Source organism: Podarcis muralis, chromosome 8 (genome assembly GCF_964188315.1).
Source record: "Podarcis muralis chromosome 8, rPodMur119.hap1.1, whole genome shotgun sequence".
Lineage (NCBI taxonomy): Eukaryota > Metazoa > Chordata > Lepidosauria > Squamata > Lacertidae > Podarcis > Podarcis muralis.
In genome coordinates, this window is record NC_135662.1 from 86,579,094 (window position 1) to 86,597,011 (window position 17,918).

The following is a 17,918-nucleotide window of genomic DNA, read 5'->3' on the forward strand; positions in this document are numbered from 1 at the left end:
CAAAACAACTTATAAAGAAGAATGATGTGTGGACAATCCAGTATACATTGACTATTAATACACTATTAATGTGTCAAATATTGAAGAATGCACCAGCAATACAAAGAACAAAAAATTGCAATATCCCCTGAAAGTAGAAAATGGAATACCTCAACTGAGTACGAAATAGCTAATTGCACCAGGTGGTTTAGCCTCAGCTACTTAGAACAGATAAGAAAGATGAGGACACATGAGGGCTTTTATATTGCAAGCTGCCATGTGATCTTTGGATGAAAGACAGTATAGGAAGCTAATAAATAATTAATATGAACATACAAAATGAAATAAAGCCCCACCTATTGATTTCTATATGAAAAACTAACTAAAGACTGAAAAAGACAGGTACACCTGCAGTATAAAAGGCTGTATTGAAATGTCACTTAACGGTAAAGAACTACAGAGTGTACCATGCATGTAACTGCAGAGAACAAATCTTACCTCTTCACCATTAGCCATCTCAGAATGAAAATTGTTTCCTACATTGCCTGTAAAAGGCACAGCAGGTTTATCACTGCCAAGAATATTGTCTACCATCTGAACACTGGGTGTCAGGAAGGCAAACTCGTTCTTCCTGGTCTCAGAAGACAGACACAGCTGGTAGGAATAGGGCAAAGTCCCATCTTCAAAGTTGGGTGGGAAGATGGCACCATTCTTGGAATGGGGAACAGGACCAAAGCACTGTAGGAACCTGGGATGCCCTGACTGGCGGAGCTTCATTGTAACGGCCAGAATGACAGTCAAGAGGAACAAGAAGGAGATCACAGCTAAGGCCAGCACCAAGTAGAACTGCAGGTCAGACTGATACTCCGAGCTGATGGGTTGGCTCTTCATTTCCGGAAGGGCCTCCTGAAAGTTCTCAGCAAACACCAGGTTCAGAGTCATGGTGGCCGAGAGAGACGGCTGCCCGTTATCCTTCACCATAATGACCAGTCTCTGTTTCACAGCGTCTCTCTCCACAAAGGCCCTGGCCATCCTGATCTCTCCAGTATGAGAGCCAACCGTGAAGAGTGCCGGCTCCGTGGCCTGAGTCAGGTGGTAGGAGAGCCAGGCGTTGTGTCCAGAATCTGCATCCACGGCCACCACCTTGGTGACAAGATAATCTGCCTCGGCCGAACGAGGCACCATCTCAAACAAGGCTGAGCCCTTGGCTTCTTGTGAGGGGGACAGGATACGAGGGCTGTTATCATTCCTGTCAAGAACAAACACCCTGACGCTCACATTGCTGCTGAGAGGGGGAGAACCCCCATCTTGGGCCTTCACTTGCAGATGGAACTCTCTGAACTGTTCATAGTCAAAGGATCTCTGGGCATAGATGGTGCCGGTCTCTGAATTAATGGAGATATAGGAGGAGATGGGAAGCTCCTCGATGTTGCTGTTGAGGATGGAGTATGTGATCCGTGAGTTCTGGTCCATATCGGGATCAGAAGCTTTGATGGTGAAAATGGAGGCACCTGAAGGATTGTTTTCTGGCACATAGATGTTGTAGGATGGTTTCTGAAAGGAAGGGGCATTATCATTGATATCTGAGATCTGTAGTGAGATTGTTTTGTGTGTGGAAAGAGGTGGAGTTCCTCTATCAGTGGCTGTGATTGTAATATTATATGCAGGAGCTATTTCTCTGTCCAAAGGACTGTCTGTCTGGAGCTTGAAGTAATTGTTTGATGAGGGCAGAACTTTGAAAGGTAAATCATCGTTTAAGTAGCAAGTAACCTTCCCATTATCTCCACTATCTCTGTCATTTACATTGATCAGAGCAATAACTGTCCCTGGCAGAGAATCTTCAGGAACAGGACTGAACATGGAGGCTAAAGTCACATCCGGGGCATTATCATTCTCATCATGAACCCTTAGCTCAATGTTAGAATGTGTCATCAATCCACCTCCATCTTTTGCAGCAACTGTCATAGTATATTCATCGTTGTCCTCAAAATCCAGTTGCTCCAGTAGTGTGATTGAGCCACTGATGGGATCCAGCTTGAATTTCCGTTCTGCACTTGCTGGTATGTTACTAAAATGATACCTGATTTGGGCATATAAACCTTCATCCTTATCAGAGGCTGCAACCTGGAGCACAAGTGACCCAGCAGGAACATTTTCAGATAAGCTGACCTTGTACACCTCCTGAGTGAAAACAGGTGGGTTGTCATTGGCATCTGTGACATTAATCCGTATCTGGGCCGTCCCAGTTTTCTTAGGCTCACCCCCATCCATAGCGGTAAGAACCAAGTGAAGGGTCTGTTCACTTTCTCGATCAAGAGGTTTCTGTAGCACCAGTTCTGCATATTTATTTCCATCCTTTCTCTCTCTAACTTCCAAATTGAAGTACTGATTGGAGCTCAGCTGGTAATCCTGGAGAGAGTTCATCCCAATGTCAGGATCTTCCGCTTTCCCAAGGAGAAATCGAGTGCCTGGCAAGGTTAGTTCGCCTGTCTCCAGGTTGATGTTGCCATTGAGGAATTGTGGTGCATTATCATTAACATCCTGGATTTCCACTAGCACATGAAAAATATTCAAAGGGTTTTCTACTACAACTTCAAAATTAACAAAGCAAAGTGGATTTTTGCCACATATCCCCTCCCTATCAATCCTGTCATTTACATAGAGGTTTCCATTCTCTGCATTGATACTGAAATGCTGCATTTTAGCCACAGACACAGTGTGCAGATTGCGATGTTTTAGTTCTTTGGTGCTCAGTCCCAGGTCCTTGGCGAGGTTCCCCACAACGGAACCCTTTGCCATCTCCTCAGGGGTTGAATAATGAATCTGCTCTGATGCAGCCCAACAGGTAAAAGACAATAGAGAGAGAAGCAGTACTTGCCTTGTGAGTGCCCTGCCATTCCCTGGGTGCCTTCTCTCCATCTGGCTGGTTCTCTCAAAAACAGGCTGCTTCCTTTTCTCAGTTTCCTATGCTTAAGCTCTCACAATGATGAAGGAAACAACACGAGGTATCACTGAGGAAGAATAAACTGCCCTTGTTTTGTGCAAAGCAAAAGAGATTTTTCCTTCTCTGCAAGAGTCCCCTGTCTCTGTGCTCTTCAGCTGGCCTGATCTGAATAGCAGTGATGGGAGTTACTGCAGTCTAGGAAGCATCAATGGATCTCTATCCTCTCTCTGGCTCTCATACTGGCCAACACTGACACTTAGAGGACCACTCAAGGAACTGCATTTTGTTCTATGAAAATAGAGAGAGGTGAATAAATGCAGATATTTCTCTAGCACATACTATACCTTCCTTTCTGCTCACTGAGTGGAGCATTTGAGAAGGCTTTTCCTTGGTGTTCTTTCTTAGTGTACAGCTACCCTCATTTATGTTTGTGGCTCTTCAGTACTGTGAAAATTGGGGTTGTATCTAATACTGCAATTACATGAAGGTTATTCACATCTTCTTTTTTTATTGGAAATATGGAAACATTATTATTAATATATAAATATCCAGTTACAGAGTAAAACTTTATCTTAAAATTAATGTATTACGATAATAATTATGCTATAGTAGCACAGGAGCTGTAAGCCTACTGTAATTTTGTTGTTGTTGCTTAAATAGAATATAAACACCCTATTGAAATTATTCTCTTTTTTATCTCTCCTAAGCTGTTGGATGCCTGTTCATCAACATTTATGGAACAGAGCACAAGTTCTTCTCAGTGTTGGGTAGGAATTCCAAGAGTAACTTACTATTCCAAGAGTTCTCTCTCTGTCTGTTGAGGATAAGATAAGAAGCAACACATGTAGCTTCTGTCTAGACAGCACTACGTAATAAAAGTGTGTTCGCTGGTATTGGTTCTACATCAGACTCTGCCACCTGCCTCCTACCTGCTGGTGCCACACAAATGTCCTTGCTTAGCAGTTGCTCCCCTGTGATCAAAGCAGGAACTCAGCACAAGTGTAGGACCAATGGCTGTAGCTGCTCTACCAGCAGTAAAAAAAGGTAAAGGACCCCCGGATAGTTAAGTTCAGTCAAAGACGACTATGGGGTGGCAGCGCTCATCTCTCTTTCAGGCCGAGGGAGCCGGCATTTGTCCACAGTCAACTTTCCAGGTCATGTGGCCAGCATGACTAAACAGCTTTTGGCACAACGGAACACCTTGACGGAAGCTAGGCATGATCCAACAGGATAAAATGTTTGTTGGCACTTTACACATGATTTCATATTATACCTGAAGGAGCGTCTCCACCTCCATCGTTCAGCCCGGACACTGAGATCCAGCACCGAGGGCCTTCTGGCGGTTCCCTCATTGCGAGAAGCAAAGCTACAGGGAACCAGGCAGAGGGCCTTCTCGGTAGTGGCACCCGCCCTGTGGAACACCCTCCCATCAGATGTCAAAGCGATAAATAACTACCTTACATTCAGAAGACATCTTAAGGCAGCCCTGTTCAGGGAAGTTTTTAATGTGTGATTTTAGTGTATTTTTGGTTTCTGTGGAAGCCGCCCAGAGTGGCTGGGGAAACCCAGCCAGATGGGTGGGGTACAAATAATAAATTATTATTATTAATAATAAATTATTATTATGATAATAGCATCATGAAGTTTGGGAACTGAGAACAGTGGAGAGACAAGAGGTGTTAGAAGAAATCAGTTGTGTCTAATTGAAAGAGTATATGATAGAGGTCTTATTAGAAAATAACTAAAGTAATTTACTTTCAGTTTGTACGCATTAAAGGTAATAGCTCAGAACAGAACAGCCTACAGGACCATAAACCCAATCTGGAGATGTGTATTCTATTCAAATATTTTTGCCTGCCATATATCCCCTTGAAACTGGAACCCCACTGAAAGGAATTGACATTTCCAAGTGATCACAACCAGAGTGCTGCCTAATTTTCAACATGCTTCTAGTTTTTCATCTGCTAGTCTATCACACAGAAACATTGCACACAATTCTATTCATAAAAACATAAGAAGAGCCCTGCTGGATCAGGCCAGAGCTCTATTGAGTCCAGCATCCTTTCTCCCACTGTGGCAAACCAGATGCCCCTCAAAAGCTCTGCCCTTGGTACACAGTCAGAGGTGTCTGGTACTAGACAGAATATAGCCAACATGACAATGATTTTTTTCTAATCCCCCTTTAAAACCACCCAAGTAGGTGACCATCATTGCATCTTGTGATAGTGATTTCCATTGTTTGTTTGTTTAAATAAGTAAATTATTTAATAATGGTTTATATAAAAACCAAATGTTTGGGTATACAATTATCTTTAATTTTTTTTATGAACTCAAATAAAGTATATAGCCTTCATAAAGATCTGAATAGACTATGTGGGTCTGCATTATCTTGAACTTCATTGCACCAAAAATTATGAAAAACACACTGAAAGTTATCAGACTGCCTCCCCTCTCTGATTCTTATTGTATTAATTATTTGAACCATTGATAAAATATTCCATTCACCTAAAGCTGGTGTTCTTAGCCCCTGCCCTCAGTTATAACAAATAGTTGCTCTGGCCACAGACAGTAACTGTTGGAGTAATTATCTGTCTTCTGTTGTACTAAATCCTTAAAATAACTAGATAAAACAATGAGAGGATCCATTGGGAAAGTGCATCCTGTCATTATTTCATTTTCTCTTATTATATCCACCCCCAAATTCTTAATTTAGGGACATGCCTCCCAAACCTGTTGCATCCTAGCATTGGTTGAATTGTACTTCCAACGGAATTATTTGCTGTTCTATAAATTTGACCAAACTGTGGGAGGCAGTGGAAGACAGGAGTGCCTGGCGTGCTCTGTCCATGGGGTCACGAAGAGTCAGACACAACTAAACAAATAAACAACAACTAAAATGTGACGAAGCCAGAGCAGTGTCATGTACCATTAAAAAATAAACGTATACAAGTGTTTCTTAAGATTCACACTAATTGTTTGCTGCCACATCCATTTTCACTGATCCGATGTCCCAGACTTCTCTGGCAATTACTTTGTTGCATTTAGTAGTCAACAAGGAATTCCATAGTTTATCTATGCATTGTATAAAGAAGTACTTCCTTTTATCTGTTCTGAATCTCCCAATGTTCAGATTCATCTAATGGCTGCAGGTTCCAGTAATATGGGGGAGGGGGATCTCTCTATTCATTTTCTCAACCTCGTTCATAATTCTATACAGCTGTCTCACTTCCCTTCTTGTCTTTTATCCAAACTAAATATCCCTACAGAAGTTGTTGCACCCATTGATCATTTGGGGTGCCTTTTCTGTGATTGCTGTATTTCACACAACTTCTTTTTATGAATCCTACAGAAAAGCCACAGAGAGTCCAAAATTATAGTACAAATAAACAGGAAGTATTCATTTTTTATGCATTCTTCAGTTAAGTTGATCCTTATTTTTAATTGATAAGAGGTGTATAAATAACTATATATTTATGGTGACATGCTAATACCCCACAGGAAGATTGAACACTCAAGTTGTATGCATGCTTACATTTCCTTTAATTCCTGAGATGAAGACTCACTCTGCCATTTTTGTATGATTTAGAATTTATGCTGCGTCTAGCATTTCTATGTGTAGGGAAAGTTCTCCACAATCAGAACAATTGCTGTTAACACTGTAATTTCATTTTCCTGACCCCCTTATATAGTAAAACAAAATAAAAATATTAGTTTTATTCCTATAAGGAGCAATGCTGTTTCTGAAAGCAAAGCTTACCTGCTCACCAACCTCCTCTTTGGCATTGGCATCCCCACAGTTGCCATCCACAAGAACCACCTGAGAGCTATCATTGCATAACAAATTTTCTGCCACCTGGATATGGGATTTTGGGAAAGAGATCTGCTCTTTCCTCATCTCTGACGATAGACAGAGTTGGTAGGAATAAGGTAAAGTTCCTTCTTCATAGTTTGGTGGAAATATGACCTGCGCCTTAGAAAAAGCATTAGGTTCAAAGCACTGGAATAATTTGGGATTTCCTGATTGTCGAAGTTTCATGACAATGACCAGTATCACCGTCAGGAGGAATAAAAATGAGATCAATGCCAAAGCCAGCACCAAGTAAAACTGGAGGTCAGAATGATGTTCTGTGTCACTGGATTGCCTAGTCATTTCTGGAAGTGCCTCTTGGAAGTTCTCAGCAACCACGAGGTTGAGGACCACAGTAGCTGAGAGCGGAGCCTTCCCATTGTCCTTCACCAAGATGACCAGCTTCTGTTTCACAGCATCTTTCTCCAGAAGGGCTCGTGACGTCCTGATCTCTCCCGTGTGGGTCCCAATGGTGAAGAGGGCCGGCTCTGTGGCCTGCAGCACTTGGTAGGAGAGCCAGGCATTGTGCCCAGAGTCCGCGTCCACAGCCACCACTTTGGTCACTAGGTAGCCTGGCTCTGCCGAGTGAGGAACCATCTCAAACAAGGCCGAGCCCTCAACACCTGGGAGAGGATACAGAACGCGAGGGCTGTTATCGTTCTGATCCAAAATGTACACCCACACGGTGGTGTTGTTGCTGAGAGAGGGAGAGCCGCCATCTTGGGCCTTCACTTGGATCTGAAACTCCCTGAATTGCTCATAGTCAAAGGAGCGCTGTGCATAGATAGTTCCCGTCTCAGAGTTGATGGAGACGTAAGAGGAGAGAGGCAGCTCCTCCATGTTGCTGTTGAGGATGGAGTAAGTGATACGTGAGTTGCGGTCCAGATCTGGGTCCGAGGCTTTGAGGGCAAAAATGGAGGCACCTGAGGGATTGTTTTCTGGCACAAAGACACTGTAGCTTGATTTTTCAAAAGCAGGGGGGTTGTCATTGATATCTGAAATCTGCAGGGAGATGGTTTTGTTGGAGGAGAGAGGGGGGCTACCTTTGTCGGTGGCCGTGATTGTGATGTTGTATTCTGAGGCTTTTTCTCTGTCCAATGGACTGTCTGTGTGGATTTTGTAGTTGTTCTTAGATATTGATGCTACTTTAAATGGTACATTACTTTGTAGATGGCATGTAATTTTTCCATTTTCTCCAGAATCTCTATCCTTTACATTGATGAGAGCAATTATTGTTCCAGAAACAGAGTTTTCTGATACTGGGGTGGATAAGGAGGCCACAATGATCTCTGGAGCATTGTCATTCTCATCTAGAATCTTTATATCAACATTACAGTGAGCCACTAATCCTCCTCCATCTCTTGCTTCAACTGTCATAGTGTATTTTTCTGTTTCCTCAAAGTCAAGGGTCTCCTTAATTGTAATTGTTCCACTTTGTGGATCTAGTCTAAATTTCTCATAGACTTTTTCTGGGACTTTACTGAACGTGTAACTGATCTGACTATTTGAACCTTCATCTTTATCAGAGGCTTTTACTTGGAGTATGGAGGACCCCACAGGGGAATTTTCCCTCAGGCTAACTGTATAAACTTCTTGAGTGAAGACGGGTGGGTTGTCATTGGCATCTGTGACATTAATCCATATCTGGGCAGTCCCAGTTTTTCTGGGTTCACCCCCATCCAGGGCCGTAAGGATCAACTGAAGGGAGTGCTCACTCTCCCGATCCAAAGGTTTCTGCAGCACCAATTCTGCATATTTATGGCCATCCAGACTATGCTTTATTTCTAATATAAAGAACTGATTTAGGCTTAACTGATAATTCTGGAGAGAATTAATCCCAATATCAGGATCTTCAGCTTTCCCAAGGAGAAATCTGGCACCCGGCAATGTGGATTCAATTATTTCAAGTTTAATATTGGCTTCTAAGAATTGTGGGGCATTATCATTAATGTCTTGGATTGCTAGACTAACATGGAAAACATTCAATGGATTTTCAACCACAGCTTCAAAATCTATAATGCAGTGTGCACTCTCTCTACACATTCCCTCACGATCTATCCTCTCATTCACATACAGGTTTCCATTTTCAGCATTGATAGTGAAATATGGCTTTTTACCTTCAGAAAGGATATGCAGGTTTCTGTTCTTCAGGTCTCTGGCATTCAGTCCTAGATCCTTGGCAAGATTTCCCACCAAAGAACCCTTTGCCATCTCCTCAGGGATGGAATAGTGAACCTCTTCCAAAACTGCTCCACAGAACAAAGATGATAATATCAGAAGGGTAATATGCATTTCTGGTGTTTGAAAGCTCCCTCCATGAAGGATTCCTCTCATCTTCATTTTCCTCTTCTCTTTGATGAGCTCAGGATTTCAGATTTCCACCAAGACAGAAGGGTTTTCCCCCAGTAAACAAAGAACTGGATCCTTTGGTTTAATTTGTATATGCTGCAGTGTTTTCTGTTTTCCAGCTGAAACGTTTGTTCCAGCGTCTGCTGGTTTTCCCGATGTGCAGTTTGGGACAAAGAGATCTCTCTGCAGAAAGCATCAGTGGAACTTCAGCTGCCCTTGGATTGCCGCCTTGTCCAACAGTGACACTGTGAGTCTGAAACCGAGAATTGCAATCTTTTCCCAATGATTTTTCTTTCCTAATTCATGACATGACATAGTAGTATTTTTATGTAATGACTCAGACCATATTCTCATACAGGTTATTTGAATATGCCTGTTGGAAAGTGCTATCTGTTCACCATTACAATAGGTTAAAAGGAATCAGCTTCAAATTAATATTTACAGCAAAGAAAAAGCGGTAATGAATTTATAGCCCTATTTCCAATATTTCTTTAGAAAAAATCAGAATAGCAGACTGCAGTATGACTGCAGTATGCTATCGTTGATTATAATAAAAGACTTTTAAACAAATTAGAAAAATATTGTATTAGGTATTTACAGGCATCTTAGACTGTGTGTGGAAAGCCTAAAGCCATGTCTGAAAATTGTGTTTATCTTTACATAATATCACTGAAAATAGTGCCACATCTCAAGTCCTATTTTGTCACCTTATGCCCACACGATTTCTGGTCTGTTTGTGTAGCTTTCTCCTTCAACAGTTGTACTGTGTCAGTATTTACCTTTGCCATTTTCCCCACCTGCCCATTTGTACAGTTACGATAGACTCTTTGCTGATTTTAATTAGTTTATGGTGTGTGCTTTTGACCTTACACAATAACCCAGCTACTTCACAATATCACAGTTATGGTTCATCCTCTCTACATATGCAAACAATATGGAGACCCCTATTTTGCCAGAGGGGAGTGGGGGTGGGATAGGACAACCAGAAAGCTACTCAGAAATCTCAACGGTCCTTTCAGTATTTTAGGAAGTTACATGTGGTTTCCAGCTGTCATTGCAACTTCATTTAATCAAGGAACAAAACTGAATACATAAGCCCTGGGTGTTATATGCTGGACCTCAAATGTTTTGAGCTTTCCGCTGCATTTTTAAACTTCTTTTTTTTTGTTTGTTTTTTTGTTTACATGGTAGCTGAGCACACTGCAATTGTCAGTCATGGTCCTGTCCCCTAATTTCCTCCAGCAGCAAGCAACAACCCTGGAAAGAACACTCCTCCATCCTCACATCTGCTCTACTGGCCATGAGCCCAGAAGGGAGTTGGAGGGGGTGCCACAATGCTATGATCAGAAATACAGTTATCCATCGATTCATGCATTCATGTCATGTAAGCAGCATAGCTAACATGTTGGTACAGCAAACAAAACTGTGAACCAGGAATTCCATGGCATGAATTTTGCCTCTGACAGGAACTCACTTATAGAATTATAAGATAATGTGTCAAATCCAGACTTCAACATACTTAGAGTAAGGTAAAGGGACCCCTAAGCATTAGGTCCAGTCACGGCCGACTCTGGGGTTGCGGCACTCATCTCGCTTTATTGACTGAGGGAGCCGGCGTACAGCTTCTGGGTCATATGGCCAGCATGACTAAGCCTCTTCTTGTGAACCAGAGCAGTGCATGGAAACGCCGTTTACCTTCCCGCCGGAGCGGTACCTATTTATCTACTTGCACTTTGATGTTCTTTCAAACTGCTAGGTGGGCAAGAGCTGGGACCGAGCAATGGGAGCTCACCCCGTTGCGGGGATTCGAACCACCGACCTTCTGATCGGCAAGTCCTAGGCTCTGTGGTTTAACTCACAGCGCCACCCGCGTCCCGTTTCATACTTAGAGTAGCCCGACTTAAATAAAATTGACTTAAATTAGTCTTGCTTGACTAACTTGGTCCAAGGATAACTAATTCTTAATCTGACCCATTATATTCAATGCCCTTTGAAACTTATAAATATTATATACACGGTAAGTATCATTATTATTGTCTAAATCATGAGGCAGAAATACATGACGCAGGCAGTGCAATCTGGCAGGTAGCATTATTGAAAAAACTGACATGGAAACTGAAGATAGCAAGAGGCCAGGGGAAATATGATAACTTTTATGCAGTCTTGGATGACTTTATAGATTATACAAACAATGAGGCATGTGGCAGAACTGTGCCTTGGCCTACAGCACAGTTTGGTGTGCATGAAGCACATATTTTGTTTTATTTTTCCTCCTTCCTTCTTGCCTTTGTATAATCCCTGCAGACCAACACTGCTGCTGATACAATATATATTTGTAGTTGTGGACAACAGTCAAAGAGATGGAGGTTATTACGTACCATTTTGTTTCTGTTAAGATTGAAATGATTTTAGAATATACACTTTAGCAAAGCTCTGTGGAGTATTTGAAGATAAAGCGTGTTCTCCAATAAATGAGAGCACGTGTTGCGGTGTGGGCCACCAGGCCAGGCCTCTTGTTGCCAGGCAGGTTAATAGTTGTTGCCTGGCATTGTGATTGGATAACCGGGTTGCTGGGGCAAATTGTATGTTGCAAATTGGGTGGGTGGGACCATAGTCTTGAAATATTGGTGCACTCTGGTTTCTCTTTCTCTTTGCAGAGTGCATCGGATCACCCGCCCACCCGCCCTCTTTTCCGGTTGACCTTGCTTTGCCTATCATGGGGTCGTCTGCCTTGCCACAGGGGCCTAGTAGGAATTTTGCCATTTGGTGATTGGCTGTGCCATTTGGTTTTTGCCTACTACTCAGCAATTCGTCACAACTTGTAAGGTTGCGGTTAGGCATTGGTTATAATATGCTGGTGGTGGAGGGGTCAGGATAGGCTGTGCCTGCCCCTCCTATTGCGCTGAAGGGAATTCCGTTAAAGGAATCCTGGGGCTTGCCACGATTTCGTCCAATCCCTGTCATGGGACCAGGGCCACCCAATTCCTGTCATGGGAATCCTTGTCATAGGACCAGGGCCGGGAAGCTTTCGGGGAGCTGCTGGGGTGAGCGGCGTGGGTCCGACGCTTAGCTCAAATGACCCCCAAGTTTGACTTTCCCTTCTACTGGCTACCGATCGGACCTCGGGATGTCAGTTCTGTCCCAATGTCTAAACAACCACTCACTGATTTTGTATTTTAATAAAGTTGTGGCCAAAATAGTGCCCAAAAACCAAAACTAAATTACGTGTTATGTGTGAAGTTATTTGAGGGGTGGCCTGGGGACCTACACACGCAACTCTCTGGCTGTATGTAGTTGTTTTATTTTTGTTTTAAATAAATTTTTAAAAATAAATAAATGCACAATGCATGTATTTCACAAAATATCCCACATTATCTGTCCGCTTGTCCGTCTTTCAGACAGTTGTTTAGAAAGAGCTTTAATGCACTGTGGTTTCACTTAAAGGAATATGGGGGCTGGAAATATCCACAATCTACTCTAGAAGGCCAGTCAGTCAGTCAGCCAGCCAATCAGTCTTGACTTGACTTTTTTTTACATCACACATGCAGGAACACACATGCCTTTATTGAACCCCACCTTACAGAAAACAAAACACGACTGATTTATGTTTTCCCACCCACAAATTCCAGTATGCAGAGATATGGTGAATGGATTTGACCATGGACCACAATCTCATTTATTTACAAGTCTGATCTGATTTCTACCAAGTTGAAGGCCTTCCTTGCAGGTCACATTTAATTGGTGACCCCACTCTGAACCTAAGATTGGGATCAGTACTGAAACGGGTATTTGCTCTTCACTCAATTTTGTGTAGAGGAGGACATTAAAACACCAGGAGCTGGTAAATCTTAGGTATGAGATAATTAGTTCTCCTTTCAGATCCACCCAAGGTAGTAAGGACGCTATGAGGCTAAGCATCCTTTTATGCCATGTTGCACCCACTCTAGGTTCCTTAGGTTTCTAACCTACATAGGACATGTGCATTGTGGACTATTTAAATGGAATACTGGAATCTAGATGTAGCTAGGCTTTAATTCTCCACACTCTGAATTTTAATACTGAATTCCAGTATTAAAATTAGAAAAATGTGTGGACTAAACTAATGTAGATGTCATTAGTTTGATAATGCAATTCAATCTGATGTTTCTGGGACTTTCCTCTGCATTGAATGAAACAGGGAAGCTCTAGATCTGAACTATGTATAAATACTTTACACAATGATGTTTAATGTGAATTGTAGGCAGCAATTCATTGTATAATTTCTAAGTGAAATTATACAAACAGCATAATTCACACTCATAACCTAGATTCAAACAATCTACTGAAGTTCATGGTAGCTGCAGTTCATTACATTGAAAACTCACAGAGTATAAATGAACAAATTTATAATTAATTTGATTTTATGGAGAAGAAAGTAAAGCATAATTTACAGACACCTCTCAAAACTGTATGTCTTTAAAATCTATTGCTTAAAAAAATTGCTAGTAATACTAATAACAGTGATAGTATTTTCTGCTATATAGCAAGGTGCCCTCCTTTGATTCTACAGCCAAAATTGCTGCACAGTAGCCCCCCCAAAGCCAAGTAATGTGAAAAACAAAGTTCTTTTCCTCACTTTATTTAATTTAATGAAAGTAGTTGACGGTCAACTCCTCAAAATACTAGTTGTTCAAATGACAACAAGATAAGTTCTACCAGATGGTTTCAAGGGCATGGCTCAAAGCTGCAATGTATAGCTTCCCCATGGAGTAAAAAGGACACATCCTGATTCATGAAAGCCAAATGATGTAAGAGCCAAAGAATTCATTCATATGATTGGGGGGGGGGGGAGGCAGTCATATCAGCTGGATAAAAAGCACTGTGACAATGTCACTAATGGCAAAGAATGATGGATAATGGCATTAAATATCAGAAACAAACCTTACCTGTTCTCCATTATCTACTGCAGAATCAAAATTGTTTCCTACATTGCCTGTAAAAGGAACAGTAGATTTCTCATTGCTAAGAATATTCTCTGCAATTTGTATATTTGGTGTCAGGAAGGTAAACTCATTCTTCCTGGACTCAGAAGACAGACACAGCTGGTAGGAGTAGGGCAAAGTCCCATCTTCAAAGTTGGGTGGGAAGATGGCACCATTCTTGGAATGGGGAACAGGACCAAAGCACTGTAGGAACCTGGGATGCCCTGATTGACGGAGCTTCATTGTAATGGCCAGAATCACAGTCAAGAGGAACAAGAAGGAGATCACAGCTAAGGCCAGCACCAAGTAGAACTGCAGGTCAGACTGATACTCCGAGCTGCTGGGTTGGCTCTTCATTTCCGGAAGGGCCTCCTGGAAGTTCTCAGCAAACACCAGGTTCAGAGTCATGGTGGCCGAGAGAGACGGCTGCCCGTTATCCTTCACCATAATGACCAGTCTCTGTTTCACAGCATCTCTCTCCACAAAGGCCCTGGCTGTCCTGATCTCTCCAGTATGAGAGCCAACCGTGAAGAGTGCCGGCTCAGTGGCCTGAGTGAGGTGGTAGGAGAGCCAGGCGTTGTGTCCAGAATCTGCATCCACGGCCACCACCTTGGTGACAAGATAATCTGCCTCGGCCGAACGAGGCACCATCTCAAACAAGGCTGAGCCCTTGGCTTCTTGTGAGGGGGACAGGATACGAGGGCTGTTATCATTCCTGTCAAGAACAAACACCCTGACCGTCACATTGCTGCTGAGAGGGGGAGAACCCCCATCTTGGGCCTTCACTTGCAGCCGGAACTCTCTGAATTGTTCATAGTCAAAAGATCTCTGGGCATAGATGGTGCCGGTCTCTGAATTAATGGAGATATAGGAGGAGATGGGAAGTTCCTCAATGTTGCTGTTGAGGATGGAGTATGTAATCCGTGAGTTCTGGTCCATATCGGGATCAGAGGCTTTGATGGTGAAAATGGAGGCACCTGAAGGATTGTTTTCTGGCACGTAGATGTTGTAGGTTGATCTCTGAAAAGCAGGGGCATTATCATTGATATCTGAGATCTGTAGTGAGATTGTTTTGTGTGTGGAAAGAGGTGGAGTTCCTTTATCAGTGGCTGTGATTGTAATATTATATGCAGGAGCTATTTCTCTGTCCAAAGGACTGTCTGTCTGGAGCTTGAAGTAATTGTTTGATGAGGGAAGAACTTTGAAGGGTAAATCATCGTTTAAGTAGCAAGTAACCTTCCCATTATCTCCACTATCTTTGTCATTCACATTGATCAGTGCAATGATTGTTCCTGGCAGAGAATCTTCAGGAACAGGGCTGAACATGGAGGCTAAGGTCACATCCGGGGCATTATCATTCTCATCATGAACCCTTATCTCAATATTAGAATGTGTCACCAATCCTCCACCATCTTTTGCAGCAACTGTCATAGTATATTCATCGTTGTCCTCAAAATCCAGTTGCTCCAGAAGAGTGATTCTACCACTGATGGGATCCAGCCTGAATTTCCGTTCAGCCGTTGCCGGTATGTTGCTAAAATGATACCTGATTTGGGCATTTGTACCTTCATCCTCATCAGAGGCTGCAACCTGGAGAACAAGTGACCCAACAGGAACATTTTCAGATAAGCTCACCTTGTACACCTCCTGAGTGAAAACAGGTGGGTTGTCATTGGCATCTGTGACATTAATCTGTATCTGGGCCGTCCCAGTTTTCCTAGGCTCACCCCCATCCATTGCGGTAAGAACCAAGTGAAGGGTCTGTTCACTTTCTCGATCAAGAGGTTTCTGTAGCACCAGTTCTGCATATTTATTTCCATCTTTCCTTTCTCTAACTTCCAAAGAGAAATACTGATTGGAGCTCAACTGGTAATCCTGGAGAGAGTTCATCCCAATGTCAGGATCTTCTGCTTTCCCAAGGAGAAAGCGGGCCCCAGGCAAGGTTTGTTCTCCTGTCTCCAAGTTGATGTTGCTATTGAGGAACTGGGGTGCATTATCATTAACATCCTGGATTTCCACTAGTACATGGAAAATATTCAAAGGGTTTTCCACCACAACTTCAAAATTAACAAAGCAATTTGGATTTTTGCCACATATCCCCTCCCTATCAATCCTGTCATTTACATAGAGGTTTCCATTCTCTGCATTGATACTGAAATGCTGCATTTTAGCCACAGACACAGTGTGCAGATTGCGATGTTTTAGTTCTTTGGTGCTCAGTCCCAGGTCCTTGGCGAGGTTCCCCACAACGGAACCCTTTGCCATCTCCTCAGGGGTTGAATAATGAATCTGCTCTGATGCAGCCCAACAGGTAAAAGACAATAGAGAGAGAAGCAGTACTTGCCTTGTGAGTGCCCTGCCATTCCCTGGGTGCCTTCTCTCCATCTGGCTGGTTCTCTCAAAAACAGGCTGCTTCCTTTTCTCAGTTTCCTATGCTCAAGCTCTCACAGTGATGAAGGAAACAACATGAGGTATCACTGAAGAAGAATAAACTGCCCTTGTTCTCATATGTGTGCAAAGCAAAAGAGATTTTTCCTTCTCTGCAAGAGTTCCGACACTGTGCTCTTCAGTTGGCCTGATCTGAATAGCAGTGATGGGAGTTACTGCAGTCTAGGAAGCATCAATGGATCTCTATCCTCTCTCTGGCTCTCATACTGGCCAACACTGACACTTAGAGGACCACTCAAGGAACTGCATTTTGTTCTATGAAAATAGACAGGGGTGAATAAATGCATGTGTTTCTCCAGCACATACTGTACCTTCCCTTCTGCTCACTGAGTGGAGCATTTGAGAAAGCTTTTCCTTGGTGTTCTTTCTTAGTGTACAGCTACCCTCATTTATGTTCGTGGCTTTTCAGTACTGTGAAAATTGGGTTCATATCTGATACTGCAATTACATGAAGGTTATACACATCTTCATTTATTTTTTTTTGGAAACATGGAAACATTATTATTAATATATAAATATCCAGTTACATAGTAAAACTTTATCTTAAAATTAATGTATTACGATAATAGTTATGCTATAGTAGCACAAGAGCTGTAAGTCAACTGTATTTTTGTTGTTGTTGCTTAAATAGAATATAAACACCCTATTGAAATTATTCTCTTTTTTATCTCTCCTAAGTTGTGGGATGTCTATCAACATTTAGGGAACACAGCACAAGTTCTTCTCAGTGTTGGGTAGGAATTCCAAGAGTAACTTACTATTCCAAGAGTTCTCTCAATGTCTGTTGAGTATAAGATAAGAAGCAACACTTGCAGCTTCTGTCTAGACAGCACTAGGTAATAAAAGTGTGTTCGCTGGTATTGGTTCTACATCAGACTCTGCCACCTGCCTCCTACCTGCTGGTGCCATACAAATGTCCTTGCTTAGCAGTTGCTCCCCTGTGATCAAAGCAGGAACTCAGCACAAGTGTAGGACCAATGGCTGTAGCTGCTCTACCAGCAGTAAAAAAAGGTAAAGGACCCCTGGATAGTTAAGTTCAGTCAAAGGCGACTATGGGGTGGCGGCGCTCATCTCTCTTTCAGGCCGAGGGAGCCGGCATTTGTCCACAGACAGCTTTCCAGGTCATGTGGCCAGCATGACTAAACAGCTTTTGGCACAACGGAACACCTTGACGGAAGCTAGGCATGATCTAACAGAATAAAATGTTTGTTGGCACTTTACATGTGAGCTCATATTATGATAATAGCATCATGAAGTTTGGGAACTGAGAACAGTGGAGAGACAAGAGGTGTTAGAAGAAATCAATAGTGTCTAATTGAAAGAGTATATGATAGAGGTTTTATTAGAAAATAACTAAAGTAATTTACTTTCAGTTTGTATGCATTAAAGG

General features: G+C 42.4%; 1 protein-coding gene and 3 pseudogenes across 13 annotated transcripts in view; all 4 read right to left on the bottom strand.

Moving 5' to 3' along the window:
- The window catches only part of LOC114601412 (protocadherin gamma-A5), a 315,625-nt gene that overhangs the window by 123,383 nt on the left and 174,324 nt on the right, over positions 1-17,918 (bottom strand). The gene's annotated exons all lie outside the window — the stretch shown is intronic.
- On the bottom strand, positions 343-3,107 carry LOC144328759 (protocadherin gamma-B5 pseudogene; annotated as a pseudogene).
- LOC114601112 (protocadherin gamma-B5 pseudogene) lies at positions 6,573-10,254 on the bottom strand (annotated as a pseudogene).
- Positions 14,021-17,227, bottom strand: LOC114601414 (protocadherin gamma-B5 pseudogene; annotated as a pseudogene).